Source organism: Rattus norvegicus, chromosome 3, assembly GCF_021556685.1.
Source record: "Rattus norvegicus strain SHRSP/BbbUtx chromosome 3, alternate assembly SHRSP_T2T, whole genome shotgun sequence".
Taxonomy (NCBI): domain Eukaryota; kingdom Metazoa; phylum Chordata; class Mammalia; order Rodentia; family Muridae; genus Rattus; species Rattus norvegicus.
Genome location: NC_141536.1, coordinates 91,983,895 through 91,999,671, shown reverse-complemented (window position 1 = coordinate 91,999,671; position 15,777 = coordinate 91,983,895). Strand labels below are relative to the sequence as shown.

Here is a 15,777-nt window from a genome sequence, read left to right as displayed (position 1 = left end):
CAGAGGAGAGAGAAAATAAACAAAATACTTAACAAAGTAAAACCTTCCCTAGACTTTGACATTCACTGTAATCTATTACAAATTTCATTTTACTGTATGTACCTTTTGTAGACTATTTTATTTTACTATGTATTAAATTAAAATGTTGGTTTATATATTGAATTCATTAAGATTTTGTCAACTTTTAAATCTTATTTTCATTCTAGACAGCATTCTAACTATACATAAAATAAAACAGAATTTTCCAGAAATAAAGTCTTTCAACACACATACCTTTGATGTTTAAATTTCTATTCTTCCAATCAGTGTAGTTAGGAAAGACATATGGCCTTTACACACTATATTATTCATGAGATATACTCAGGACTGAGAAATAACAAATTAAAGTCAAAGTTATATAGTTTTCTGTTTAAAAAGAACTACACTTCTTTAATTCTTCATTTTATTCCATAAATTTATCATTTGTGAAACTATGAATTGGATTTTTACATGTTGGAGCGTGGTCCAGGAATGAAGCCATGTGAGGAGAGTTCTCAATACTTGCGAGAAAACTCCAATAAAACAACAAGAGTGATCTTAGTTCTTCAAAACATGGGATTTTTCTGGAATGTGCTTTTGTGCCCCTCCCAGATGTTGCGAATAGGAGTGAGTTTACTTCAGTGTTGCTAGTCACGTGCCTCTATGGAAACATGATTTTTGCCATGTACATCCTCGTGATTGCACAATTTACTCAGGTCATTCTTCTTAACCCTCAAGAGAATAAATTGTCTGATGCTCTGAATAAAGTTGGCTATTGCATGAGGCATTAGCCTGCCTCAGTTTTAGGCCCTTGCAGGTTCATACCTCCAACTAGAGTGGTAAACACTTATTTAAATGTTTGTCAGTATAGAGTAGTGAGAAAAATAGAAGAGCAGAAATCTTCCTTATCCATATTCTTTAAAGTGATCGACTTAAGCCAATTTAGAGTTATTAACTGAACGTAATGAGAACATTGAAATCATGGGTTAAAAATCTAATCTCACAATTACAGGCTGGGTGACTTGAAACAGGGAATAAAACTCATCCATAAATGAAGAATAACACTCTCCTTGACATGGGAAGAACTAAATGGTATTCATCAAAAAACAACAAATATTACAGCTATCAACCTGAAGTAGGTATTATGCCAATGATCATTTTTGAATTAGCAAAAATAATGGGTTTCACGTGTATTTTGTTTTCTGTCTCTTCCCCAATTCTCCCATTGACCCTCTCCTTCTAACAATGTTTCTCCATTTATGTAACAAGTGACCTATTACTCTGTTTTACTCTTCCTCCTACTGAAGATCTTCTTTTCTTTCCGATGGTTTCCTTTCTTTTTATGTGACTTATACACATTCATACAAGTGTACACACACACACACACACACACACACACACACACACACACACATACACACACACACATGTTTGCATGAGCATTTAAACAAATAAAATCTAAAGACTATAGGATGCCTGCATGAAAGAAAATGTGGCAGTTGCTTGGCTTATTTTGCTGAACCTAATAAATTTCTTTCCATCCATTTTTTTCTGCAAATGCCATTATTTCATGTTTCTTTACAGCAGAATAAAAGTTCATTATGTATATGGAGCACATTTTCTTCGGTCCATTTATATGTTAGTGCACATCTAGGCAGACCTGGCTCCTTAGCTATGAGGATTAATGTGGAAATAAGTGTCTGTGCCCTTGAGAAAGTAGAACCAGGATAGCTAGATTATATGGCAGTTCTCAGTTCATGAGAAGCCTCCATGTTGGCATAGTGGCTAGACTAGTTTCTATGCCCACTCACGGTAAATAGGAATCCTCCTCTCTCCATTTGCTCTCCAGTATATATCACCAATGCTTTCTTAATGTAAGCCATTATGACTGGGATGAGATATTGTAATTTGTATCTCAATGTTGAAAACTGGTTTAAAATATCTATTAACCATTAATGCTTCTTAACTTTGATTGTAAATGTATTCAATTCACCAGTAAAAAGGTAGACTGAACGTTCTCCTAATTCTCAATATAGACAGGAATACTCAGACTCTGAATATCGGATCAAATTTTCTACCTCCCTGAACAGACCTCAACACCAAGAGTTCACAGGTTCGAGCCTGAACACTTGGCACAAGCTTTTACCTTCTCCCTACCCCTAGCATCAACAAGGAAGGTGTTCCTGGACTTTGGGCTCTGGTGCATACTTCCTTAGTTCTCCTAGCTCCCAGCAATCCCTGGGCCTTAAATTTCCATTCAACAAAGAAACCCTAAATACACCTATTTAGGTCCTGAAACAAAAGCAATTTCAAAATCTAAGACAAGTCTCTTCCACCAAATGCTAATCACATATAATGGACTCCTGTGAGCATGACCTGGAAGATAGTCCTGACAAGGAATTAAAAACAGTGATTATGACTACAGTCAAACAACTCAAAGAAGACATGAATATACTCTGAGAACAAAGGCAGATGAATGAAATAAGGAAGCCAATATAAAATATCAAAATAGAATTCATTAAAAAGAATTATACTAAGAATACCCAAGCTGAAACAATGGTAGAAATGAAAAACTCAATAAACCAAATAAAACCCTCAGTGTAAAGTCTTATCAACAGAATGGATCATGGAGAAAACAGTCTCATGGCTGGAAGACTAGATAGAAAGATTGGGTCACTCATTAAAGCCAGTGGTAAATTTACAACATTCAACCCTATTGCCAAAGACAACACTTACTTATGTAATCAAACAGGAAGAAGTCAAGTGGGTGCACAACTAGAAACTTCATCCTGAAGTACTGACTGGAGTTCATGGTGCTGAAAAGTACTCTGCATGAAACCAGAGGAGAATGGTTATCACAAATATCACCCAGTTCCAAACTCTGAAACCCACAATAGCAGTCTGCCTGTGAGACAAACTAGTGCAGCAGTGGCACAGATGTTACAGGAGTAAACAACAACATTTTTACTAAGCTTGAATTCTACTCAGTGAGATGAAATGTATACGACACTGGTAAAGTGGCCAAGAACCTAAGAAGAGATAGATCAGGCACCTAGGAAAAACCAAACAAATAAACAAAACATACATTGTTATACCCATAGGTAAGTGCATTTTCAGCCCTCATAAAAAGTTCATTTTGCAATAGATGATAATTGATACAGAGATCCCACAACTGTACGATATAAAGAGAGTGAAAGAGACCTTGGAGCACTCAAATCTATTTGTTGTTGTTGTTGTTGTTACATACATTTCTTTACATTTCAAATGTTATTCCCTTTCCTGGTTTCCTGTCCATAAGCCCCCTCCCCCCTCCCCCTCCCCCATAAGGGCATTCCCCCCATCCACCCCTACCCCTCTTACTACCACCTCCAACATTCCCAGGCACTGGGGGTCCAACCTTGGCAGGACCAAGGGCTTCCCCTTCCACTGGTGCCCAACAAGGCCATCCTCTGCTGCATATGCATTCAGAGTCATGGGTCAGTCCATGTATACTCTTTGGGCAGTGGTTTAGTCCCTGGAAACTCTGGTTGGCTAGCATTGTTGTTCATATGGGGTCTCAGGCTCCTTCAGCTCTCTCAGTCCTTTCTCTAATTCCTTCAACGGGGGTCCTGTTCTCAGTTCAGTGGTTTGCTGCTAGCATTTGCCTCTGTATTTGATATGCTCTGGTTGTGTCTCTCAGGAGACATCTATATCCAATTCCTGTCAGCCTGCACTTCTTAGCTTCATCAATCTTATCTAGTTTTGGTGGCTGTATATACATGGACCACATGTGGGGCAGACTCTGAATGGCCATTCCTTCGGTCTCTGCTCTAAACTTTGTCTCCATATCCCCTCCCATAGATATTTTGTTCCCCATTTTAAGAAAGAGTGAAGCATCCACATTTTGATCATCCTTCTTCTTGAGCTTCATGTAGTCTGTGGATTACATCTGGGGTAATTCGAGCTTTTGGGCTAATATCCACTTATTGAAGAGTGCATACCATGTGAGTTTTTCTGTGATTGGGTTACCTCATTCAGGATGATATTTTCTAGTTTATTCCGTTTGTCTATGAATTTCATGAAGCCATTGTTTTTGATAGCTGAGTAGTACTCCATTGTGTAGATGTACCACATTTTCTGAATCCATTCCTCTGTTGAAGGGCATCTGGGTTCTTTCCAGCTTCCGGTTACTATAAATAAGGCTGCTATGAACATAGTGGAGCACGTGTCTTTGTTGTATGTTGGAGCATCTTTTGGGTATATGCCCAGGAGTGGTATAGCTGGGTTCTCAGGTAGTGCAATGTCCCATTTTCTGATGAACCTACAGACTTATTGCTAGAGTGATTGTACCAGTTTGCAATCCCACCAACAATGGAGGAGTGTTCCTCTTTATCCACCTCCTCGCCAGCATCTGCTGTCACCTGAGTTTTTGATCTCATCCATTCTGACTGGTGTGAGGTGGAATCTCAGGGCTGTTTTGATTTGCATTTTCCTGATGACTAAGGATGTTAAACATTTCTTTAGGTGCTTCTCAGGTGATATCCCTCAGTTAAGAATTCTTTATTTAGCTCTGTACCCCATTTTTAATAGGGTTATTTGGCTCTCTGGAGTCTAACTTCTTGAGTTCTTTGTATACTTTGGATATTAGCCCTCTATCATATATAGGATTGGTAAAGATCTTTTCCCAATCTGTTGGTTACCATTTTGTCCTAATGACAGTGTCTTTTGCTTTACAGAAGCTTTGCAGTTTTATGAGGTCCCATTTGTCAATTCTTGATCTTAGAGCATAAGCTATTGGTGTTCTTTTCAGGAAAATTTCTCCAGTACCCATGTGTTTGAGACTCTTCCCCACTTTTTTCTCTATTAGGTTGAGTGTATCTGGTTTGATGTGGAGGTCCTTGATCCACTTGGACTTAAGCTTTGTACAGGGTGATAAGCATGGATCGATCTGCATTCTTCTACCTCCAGTTGAACCAGCACCATTTGCTGAAAATGCTATCTTTTTTCCATTGGATGGTTTTAGCTCCTTTGTCAAAGATCAAGTGACCATAGGTATATGGGTTCATTTTCTATTCTATTGATCTACCTGTCTGTCTCTGTACCAATACCATGCAGTTTTTATCACTATTGCTCTGTAATACAGATTGAGGTCAGAGATGGTGATTTCCCTAGAAGTTTCTTTTATTGTTGAGAATAGTTTTCACTATCCTGAGTTTTTTGTTATTCCAAATGAATTTGCAAATTGCTCTGTGTAACTCTATGAAGAATTGAGTTGGAATTTGGATGGAGATTGCATTAAATTTGTACATTGCTTTTGGCAAAATGGCCATTTTTACTATATTAATCCTGCCAATCCATGAGCATGGGAGGTCTTTCCATCTTCTGAGATCTTCCTTAATTCTTTCTTCAGAGAAAAGATCATACAGATCTTTCACTTGCTTGGTTAAAGTCACACTGAAGTATTTTATATTATTTGAGACTATTGTGAAGGGTGTCATTTCCTGCATTTATTTCTCAGCCTGTTTATCTTTGAGTAGAGGAAGGCTACTCATTTGTTTGAATTAATTTCATACCCAGACACTTTGCTGAAGTTGTTTAACACCTTTACTAGTTCTCTGGTGGAACTTTTGGGGTCACTTAAGTAAACTGTCATATGATCTGCAAATAGTGATATTTGGACTTCTTTCTTTCCAGATTTAAAGAGAAGAACAAAATGTAAGAGACCACAAAGAATAAATAAGCAATACAAGAAGAGCTGATCAATAGGAGTCCAGTAAAATATTACACAATCAGTAAAATTACAAGAATTAGTGAGCACAATTTAATAATACTCCAAATCCTAGTAGTCTCAGTTCCACAGTGAAGTGATACAGATTCTTGAGTTCTTTGTATATATTAGGTATTAGCCCTCTATCAGATATAGGATTGGTAAAGACCTGTTCCCAATCTGTTTGTTGCCATTTTGTCCTATTGACAGAGTTCTTTGACCTACAGAAGCTTTGCAATTTTATGAGAACTTATTTGTTGGTTCTTGATCTTAGAGCATAAGCCATTGATGTTCTGTTCAGGAAATTTTCCCCTGTACCCATGTGTTCCAGGCTCTTCCTCATTGTCTCTTCTATTAGTCTGAGTGTATCTGGTTTTATATGGAGGTCTTTGATCCACTTGGACTTGAGATTTGTACAAGGAGATAAAAATGGGTTAACTTGTGTTCTCCTACATGCTGACTGCCAGTTGAACCAGCACCATTTGCTGGAAATGCTGTCTTTTTTCCACTGGATGATTTTAGCTCCTTTGTCAAAGATCAAGTGACCATAGGTGTGCAGGTTCATTTCTGGGTCTTCAGTTCTATTCTATTGACCTACCTGTCTGTCTCTGTACCAATACCATGCAGTTTTCATCACGATTGCTCTATAATATAGCTTGAGGTCAGGGATGGTGATTCCCCCAGAAGTTCTTTTATTGTTGAGATTAGTTTTCACTATCCTGGGTTTTCTGTTATTCCAAATGAATTTGCAAGTTGCTCTTTCTAACTCTATGAAGATTTGAGTTGGAATTTGGATGGGGATTACACTGAATGTGTGTATTGCTTTTTGGCAAGATGGCTATTTTTTACTATATTAATCATGACAACCCATGAGAAGCAAATAATCCTATTAAAAGTGGGGTACAGAGCTAAACAAAGAATTCTCAATGGAGAAATACCAAATGACTGAGAAGTACCCAAAGAAATGCTCAACATCCTTAGTCATCAGTGAAATGGAAATAAACACAACCATGAGATTCCACCACACAACAGTCAGAATGGCTAATATCAAAAACTCAGGCTACAGCTGGCGAGGATATGGAGAAAGAGAAACACTCCTCCATTGTTGGTGGGATTGCAAGCTGGTACTACCATTCTGGAAATCAGTCTGGAGGTTCCTCAGTAGATTGGACATAGTACTACCTGAGGACCCAGCTATACCATTCCTGAGTATCCCAAAAGATATTCTAAAATATAACAAGGACACATGCTCCACTATGTTCATAGCAGCTTTATTTATAATAGCCAGAAGCCGGAATATCCATTCCTTCGACAGAGGAATGGATACAGAAAATGTGATACAATTACACAATGTAGTACTACTCAGCTATTAAAACCAATGACTTCTTGAAATTCCTAGGCAAATGGGTAGAACTACAAAATATCATCCTGAGTGAGATAACCCAGTCAAAAAGAATACACATTGTATGCACTCACTGATAAGTGGATATTAGTCCAAAAGCTTGGGAATAGCCAAAATAAAATTCACAGACCATATGAAGCTCAAGAAGAAAAAAGACCAAAAGTGGAAGTCCTTGCTTACAGGAACATGTTATGAATGTCTCCTGAGAGGCTCTGCCAGAGCCTTACTGATACAGATGATAAGATGCTTGCAGCTAACCATCAGACTGAGCATGGGGACTCCAATGGACGAGTTAGGGGAAGGACTGAAGAAGATGATGGGGTTTGCAGCCCCATAGGAAGAGCAACAATATCAACCAACCAGAACCCCCAGAGCTCCCAGGGACTACACCACCAACCAAAGAGTATGCATGAGGGGACCCATGGCTCCAACCACAAATGTAGCAGAGGATGGCATTATCTGGCACCAATAGGAGGAGAAGCCCTTTGTCCTGTGAAGGCTCTTTTCCCCAGTGTAGGTGAATGACAGGTATTGAGGTGGGAGAGGGTGGATGGAAGGGGGAGCAACCTCATAGAAGCAGGGGAAGTTGAGATGGAAGAGAGGGGAACTAGGAAAGGTGAGAACATTTGAAATGTAGATAAAAGTATCCAATAAAAAAAAACATAAAAAAGAAATGATACAGACTAACAGACTGTATTAGAAAACATGACCAAACTTTTTTTTGCCTCCAAGGAGCACACCTTCATATCAACAATAGATGTTATCATAGGGTAAAAGGAATATAAAAAAGTATTCCAAGCCAGTGGAACCAGGAAACAAACAGCTTCAGCTATAAAACTTACAGAGAGTATATAATCTTATGAAAACTAAACAATAATCTACTGAATGGTAATTGGTCCACTGAAGAAATAAGGAAAGAAATTTTAAAATATCCAATTTAGGAGAAAGTTTAAAATAAAAGATTGGTTAAATAAACAAAAAACGAAATGCAACTGTATGCTGCCTACAAGAAAATTCACTGATAAAAATATACATAAATGAAAAATGAGGGGTTAGAAAAGTTTACATCACAAACAATAATTTGCCTTGGTCTAATAACATGTAAGAAGTATCAGGTAGCAATTTGCATGTCAGTATGTACATGTGTCTGTTTATGAAAATGTAGATACAAGTGTGAAGGGATCTATGTGAATGCCAGACAAGAGTTTACCTTTAAGTGTCCTTCCTCCGAAGGACTTATTCTTGAGATAGAGATTCTCATTGGGAACTGAGACTCACTGATTAGGCTAGGCTAGCTGCTGTTGGATCCCTAAGGATCCTCGTGCCTCCACCAGTTCAGCACTTGGAGTATAGTCATGTGCCACCATGCATGGCTTTTTAATATGTCTGATAGGCAACTATCCAGGTACTTCTGCTCACAAGTCAAGAATTTCACCTACTGAGGTATTTCCCCAATGTTGCAAAACTTTATTTTTTTTTCTTAAAAGCTGGAGGAATCTAGCACCTGAATTTAAAACATATCACAAAACTACAGTTACTAAAATAATATGGTATATGAAGAAAAACAGACACATACTAATTGAAAAGATTGATCAAAGATTGATCACAAATAACTAATCTATACTCATGCAGTCAATTTTTTGGCATATATTCATTGATTAGGTGTTGGATGTGTGTTTTCATATAAGTATGTAATATACTTTGACCTAATTCCTTCATATACCTCTCCCTTTCCCGTTGCCATTCACCATTATCCATTTTTGCTGCCCTAGACAATAGCAGTTGCACTTCTATTGTACATACATACATACATACATATATACATACATACATACATACATACATACATACATGAACCACAAATAAAACATGCCATGTTTGCCTTTGTTAAAATGACTTAATTAGTCTAATAACAATAGCTTACTTACTATTTTTGCGATGAAATACTGACCAAAAACAGTGTGGGAAGGAAAAGGTTTGCTTCATCTTACAATTTTCCCATCATAGAGGGATGTCGATGCATGAATTCAAGACAAGTACCTGGAGGCAGGAACTGAAGCAGAGTCTATGGAGTGCTTACTGGCTTGTCCAGATAGAGATTTTAGGTAATCCAAGACCTCCTTCACAGGGGTACTACCACCTACAGTGGGCTGAGTCGTCACACATAAACCATTAATCAGAAAAATACCCCAACAGAATCATGTATAACTTATAGAAACATTTTTTTCATTGAACTTCCCTCTTCCTAGATGTTCCTAGGTGGTGTCAAGATGACAAACAAACAAACAAACAAACAGCTAACCAGTACATATGAGTAAATATGCCAATCTTCAGTTTTATCCATTTTTCTGAAAATTACATAATTTTGTTCTTTTTTATGGATAAATAAAATTCCTGTTTGATGTGATGATTACTTCTGCAATAATCGTTGATGTGAACGTGTTTTTGTGACATGCTAATTTAGAGTTCTTTGAACACGTTTAGAGTCCTTCCCTTTTATTTGCATCTTCATCAATATTTGCTTTTATTTGCTTGCTTCTTTAATGTTGCATAATTGAAATTATATCACTTTTTCCCCTCCCTTTTCTCCTTCATTGTCTCCCAACTAACCTATTCTACATCTGTCCCAAGTCCCCTCTAACTCAAAAGTTGACAAATTGACAGCTTTTTTTCTTTGATTATTATTGCTACATGTGTGTGCACAAATATGTGCACATATGTACTTTGGCTTGATACATGCTGTGAGCAGAAGTAGCAAATGGCACTGCTCAGCATCACCTTAAGGGCCATGGAGCACTTCCACCACTGGTCTTTGCCCTTGTTGAGAATACCCCAATAATGTAGTAACAGTTTTAACTTCTGTCACAGTCCAGGAAAGACACATAGGAAAGGGTCATAAAAATCTGCAGCTAATAAATAAGTAGATATTATATACTTTGTGTTAATAGGTTGATATATGTAATATATACTTTGTATTAAGTCACTAGGATTTAGACTTGGTCAATATTTCCAAAAAGTGATTAATATATTATTTTTTGTTAAATCTTTTACCATGTATAACAAATTAGTAATGGGCAGTGCTTATTGACAGGGAAGGTCTGTGCCAATTCCTATTATTTATAAGTAAGCCCTCATGTAACTAGAAGAACTTAGATATGAGTTTGATAACCACAGGCATATAAGACAATGGAGAGGCTTTGGGAGAGTGATGAGAGGAGTCGCAACAGAGGAAAAGAGAAAAGACTTAATGTAAAAAAGAAGAAATGAAAAGAAAAAACACAAAGGAAGTAAATAGGGAAAAACAATAAAGGAAGAAAAAATGAAGACAATATCGTTCTTAAACTCTAAATTCCAATGGATGGCTCCTCTAAGAAGTCCTTCCTTCTAATGTGAATTTTTTTGCATTACAAATGGCACAGTTAGCCATAGAAGCTATGACCTTTAACAAACTCTAAGTTATCCAGTGCAAGTCGGCACTTTTGCTTCATCTTCTTGGAGTGTTTTATCCTACAGGAGTATCATCCCCAAAGTGACAGATGATAGCAACTGACACAGAGCCCAACACCTAGCAGTCCAGGTGGCCAGCTCTTCTGCTTGGTTCATGAAATCAAAGTTCAAAAAGCAAGGGCCCTCAGCACAGGGCTTTCTGGAAAGCACAGGGTCTCTCTGAAGCCATTCCCAGGATCACATGACTTGGGAAGACAGCATTGTATGTGGCGTTTAATGTTTGTATCATATAATGAATCTTTCTGTCAAACCCTGTTCTCTTCAGCTTGATATTCTTCACCACACAGCAGAGCGAGCCACCAGCACAAAACCAGAAGAGAAAGAAGGAAGACTCCCAGACTTTGATTTAGGAGCACTTTATGCATGACTGGTTTTACTGTCACAATCCATACCCTTTAACTGATAAGGGATTCCATGTGACATCAGAAATCAACCAACCATACAATTGCTGATGTCATTTGCTCTCGAAAGAGCTATTGGTTAAAGTCTTAAATTTTTCATTGGGGATAAAGTCTTTGTCCTTTCAAAATGTTTCTCTGTTCCTTTTTTTACTGCTTCCGTTGGATTATTTGTTAATATTTGTGTGCCACAATAACATGGGGTATTAGTTGTTTTCTTAATTCAAAACTGAAAATGCATATGTCTGAGCAAAGATTAAATTGGCTCGTAAATAAGGAGAAAATTAGTAAAGAACTCTGCCAATGGCATGTTGATAATAGTTCCATTTAGTTCTCTTCAAACTTTGTTACTTTTACATATTTATATGACCTTTATCTTCAAAGTGCTATGTTTTGTTCTCAGTTATTATAATAATATGTTGCCCTTAAAGACATCTACACACATGAACTAACTCACACTAAACTCAGGAAAATGATACAATATTACTGAATTATTTTCCATAATATGATCTTTTTTTCCAAATCAAAGATGTTGCTGAAAGGAGAAAAGTGTTCTTAAAAAAATTCTTTATCATAAATCTTTTTCCCCTTGCAAATCCTTTTTTTCTCTCTACAAAAGCAAATCTGAATGGGGGTAAAAGAAGACAAAACTTGACCTTCTGTGATCCCGGCATTAATGGGTCTGTTCATAATTCAATCTATGTGTGTGTGAGAGCATCCATGTGGAAACATAGAAGCCTGAGAGACATAAAACCTTTCCCTTTAAACATTATCTGACCCTATCGGTCCCATTCACAAAAGAAGGCTTACGCATGCATATGCTGAAAAAGTGCACCATCGCATTGTGCGGGAGAAAGCCCACTCGTTCCCTCTCCATGCTCCATGGCAATGGAGAATGGAAGGGACACTTGGACAGAATTTGGGAGTGTAACTGATGAACAGAAGGTACCAAACAAAAAATAAAAAATAAATATTCTGGTGAGGAAACAAGCCAAGCTTCTTAAATAAGGCAACCGTGCATGTGGCTAAACACATGTACATGGGATGTTTGAACACACCTTTATGGGTGGAATTCTTGAATTCAATTAAGTTCTCAAGAAGGCTTATAGTCAGCACAAAATATTAACCTCTTTATATTTTTAATAGATCTTATACATGGAAATTGCCCATTTCTGTGCTACACATTGCTAAATATTGTCTGTCCACTAGAAGGGACAAGTCTGAAGAGCTTATGGTTTTTGCAGTGGCTTCAGCTATTGGGCTGAATTCTCTGTGACTTTGAATCCGTCCATTACTAAGAGCTCTAGAGCACTTTGCACAGAACTATCATCCGAAATCATCATAGAGATGGTTGTCTCTATTCTTGAAATATGGTCTTCAAAAAAGAATACAGGATGGTCTCAAATCAAGGACAGTCTGTCAACCCAACTTTCTAGGCAGATGTGGTGTGGCTCAAACCTGTAATCTCAGCACTTGGGAGGCTGAGACAGAAGGATTGACATGAGCTGAAGACCTCTGTGAACTGCATAGCGAGTTCAAAGCCAGCCTGGAAGTACAGTATGAGAGAAAAGGAGGATGCGCTAGCAGGATGATCAAGAAAGTAAAGGCAGTTGCCAGCAAGCATTTGGTCATGAGGACCAATATAGTGGGAATCTACAATTTGTCATCTGAAGTCTATATGTACACCATACAACACCCTTCGCCCACCAACAAATATAATACATACATACATACATACATACATACATACATACATACATCATACATAAGAAAGAAAATAATCCAGAAAGGGATCACAGAGATTTTTGTGAATACTTTTTAATCTTCCTAAATCTCTTCATTGTTTTGCCCACAAATATATTGCATTAATAGGTTATAAGGAGAATTAATAAAATCTAAAATCAATAAAAGAAGGCCAGAAAAATCAAGGGAGCTGGAGAAAATCTAAGTGTGTCTGGCTTGGCAGCTGAGCTACAGTTAACCCCCAGGATAACTGGCGTGTGCAGCACCTCCTTCCGCATTGCACAGACTAACTCATCTTCACTTTCCTGTAACTTTAGAAGCTCTGCCTTGCTTCCAGCCAGAGGTCCTTATGTGGTGACTTCACAATCTCACATCTCCACCTACTGATGTGGGAAGAGACCACTGAAAATGGAGGCATTTTCAATGTCTTCTCAACTCACCTATTTGCAGATAGGTTGATGGCAATGCTGTTGATGGGATCTAGATCCTGAGGCTACTACATAGCTACTTTTACAGAACTCTAATTATAGAAGTATAGCTCACTAAGGGATCTAATTGCCATGCTCAGAACACTCTCGCCAAGCTGGCACCAGTGACCCATACTAGGTCATGTCCATACCATGGAGCAATGGCTAACCATGTCTCAAACACACACTAGCAAACCTTCCTCCTTGACTTCACAATAGTTTGGCTGCTTCTGCCCAGTTTTACTGCTCATGCATGTTTAGTCCAGAGTTCCTATTTACTTTTAGGCAATCTGGAATAGTACACTTTTAAACTGACAACAATGAATTACAAGTTTACAAAAAAGTTAATTTTAACATATCATTGCATAAAAATATCCTTGTAATCTATGCATAATTATTGAATAAAAGGACATTTTCAAAGAAGAGCCCAGACAGTAAAACAGGAACTAAACCTGAGATTTTATGACACGTTATCGGGGTTTTGAGATAGGCATAGAATTTCATATTTGTATAAATAAACTGTGGAGATGGGGTTGCAGCTCAGTGGTACAGAACTTGCCTAGCATTCACAAAACCCTGAGTTCAAGCCACAGCAACATCAACATAAAGGGGAACTGAGCTGAGAAAATATGGAAATAAGATTCCCTAATTTTTCGCACTTCCCTTTTCCGTTAGGATTTCACTTCTCTGTATGTGCATGAACCACAGCTAAAACTTGAATTGACTTTTGCAAACATGAACACTGGAATTTACACATCCAAACCAACAGAATTGTTTTACAAACAATAATTTAGTAACTATACATGTGTTTGATTTTTGAAACAAAAAACCCCATATTTTTGATTTGCACTTGATAAATTTGTAACTAATCAAGTTTTATAGAAAGAACATCGAAGCATTAGCATTAAATAAATACAAAACTGCTAATAAGAATATCAATAAGTATGTGTGACAATATCACAATTTACCCACTACTTTTGTAATTAACAGATAAGCTAAGAAAAGAAATACTAAACAAACACAAATACTTTGTTTTAAGATTTTTTTATTTATTTTATGCATGTGAGTACACTGTAACTATCTTCAGACATACCAGAAGAGGGCATCAGATTCCATTACAGATGGTTGTGAGCCACCATGTTGTTGCTGGGATTTGAACTCAGGACCCCTGAAAGAGCAGTCAGTGTTCTTAACCACTGAGCCATCTCTCCAGCCCCTATGAATACTTTATATATCTAAAACAATGATCATTTTTCTTGACCACTAATTTTAAGTTCCAATGAATTTAAAATTTTATGTAAGATAGCAAAGGAAAGACTTTCGGATGATCAGTTGTGAAGGCATGTGTCATGCATGCAGGACAACCTGAGTTTGGATCCACAGCAAAGCCAGTTTTGATAATGTGCATTAGCACTGCTTCAGGGAGGTAAGAGATGGAGGAAAGTTCCCCCACCCCCAGAAGATTGTAGGCTGGCTGGTATATACAGCAGCAAAATCAGAGACTATGTCTCAGAAAAGAAGAAGATGGGGACCCATATACAAAGTTATTCCTCTAACCTCCACACACCTGTCATGGACACATGCACCCACCCCACACTCACACCCACAATCATGCCTATACATGCAATGATTAGAAATATACATCAAAGGGCAAACATAATTATACCAGAGAAAATGATCTGTCATTTTTTATATTAAAATCTCTCCAACTGTGATTAAACATACATAGAGGGGTATTTTTTTTAATTTATTACTAGCAACCTAATAACTAACTTATAACTAACCTAATAACCTTATAACTAACTATTCAGTGGAAGAAGCCAAAACTATCACTTGAATCCATACAGTTGTTACTCATTGCATTGTAGGAAATGGTCACATATAGTTTTTGCAAAATATTCCCTATTGAGTATTTTAATCAGTGCTTACAATATCATCTTTAATACTAGGCATATATGTCCCAAAAGGAACACATTTTCACCTAGGTGTTGAGTTCATGCAGAAAATTTGATATGTCTTATTGATCATCTATCATGAAAGATAAAGTCAGAAAAGATGATACAGTCATTAAGATGAAGACAAAATACTAAAGCCTTAAACTCTAGATGGATTACTTTGACCGGTGTTCAAATTGGTCAAACTTATGTAGAAAGTTTATTTTTTAAATGTGTGCACGATCTTATTCTTTATGTTGGTTTGGGCTTTATTTTTCACAGTGGTATGCAGAGACTAGCAAATCCAGGCCCACTCCTCAGGAAGATTGAATGCTTTTGCATTCCAGAAAGCTACATGAAAATCATTTTCCTCCTTTGTCTGGCACCAATTTTGTGTCATTATTTCATTTATGGACTACGCTGTCAACTTCCCAGCGTGGGCTTTGGAGGGGAGGTTTGATTTAATAGTTCTTCATTACAACATTGCCGGCAGAATCTGATGATTAGCTCTCTCAGGGCTGACATTTGTAAACTACAGCTTTCTCGGGATAGAAGATAACTT

The 15,777-nt window shown here is 37.4% G+C and overlaps 1 pseudogene across 1 annotated transcript in view; it reads right to left on the bottom strand.

The window, feature by feature from the left end:
- Positions 1-15,777, bottom strand: part of Dcdc1-ps1 (doublecortin domain containing 1, pseudogene 1) — a 411,937-nt pseudogene that overhangs the window by 235,236 nt on the left and 160,924 nt on the right. The window contains 1 exon segment of the transcript NR_175340.2: positions 9,606-9,621. The product of NR_175340.2 is annotated as a doublecortin domain containing 1, pseudogene 1 (transcript).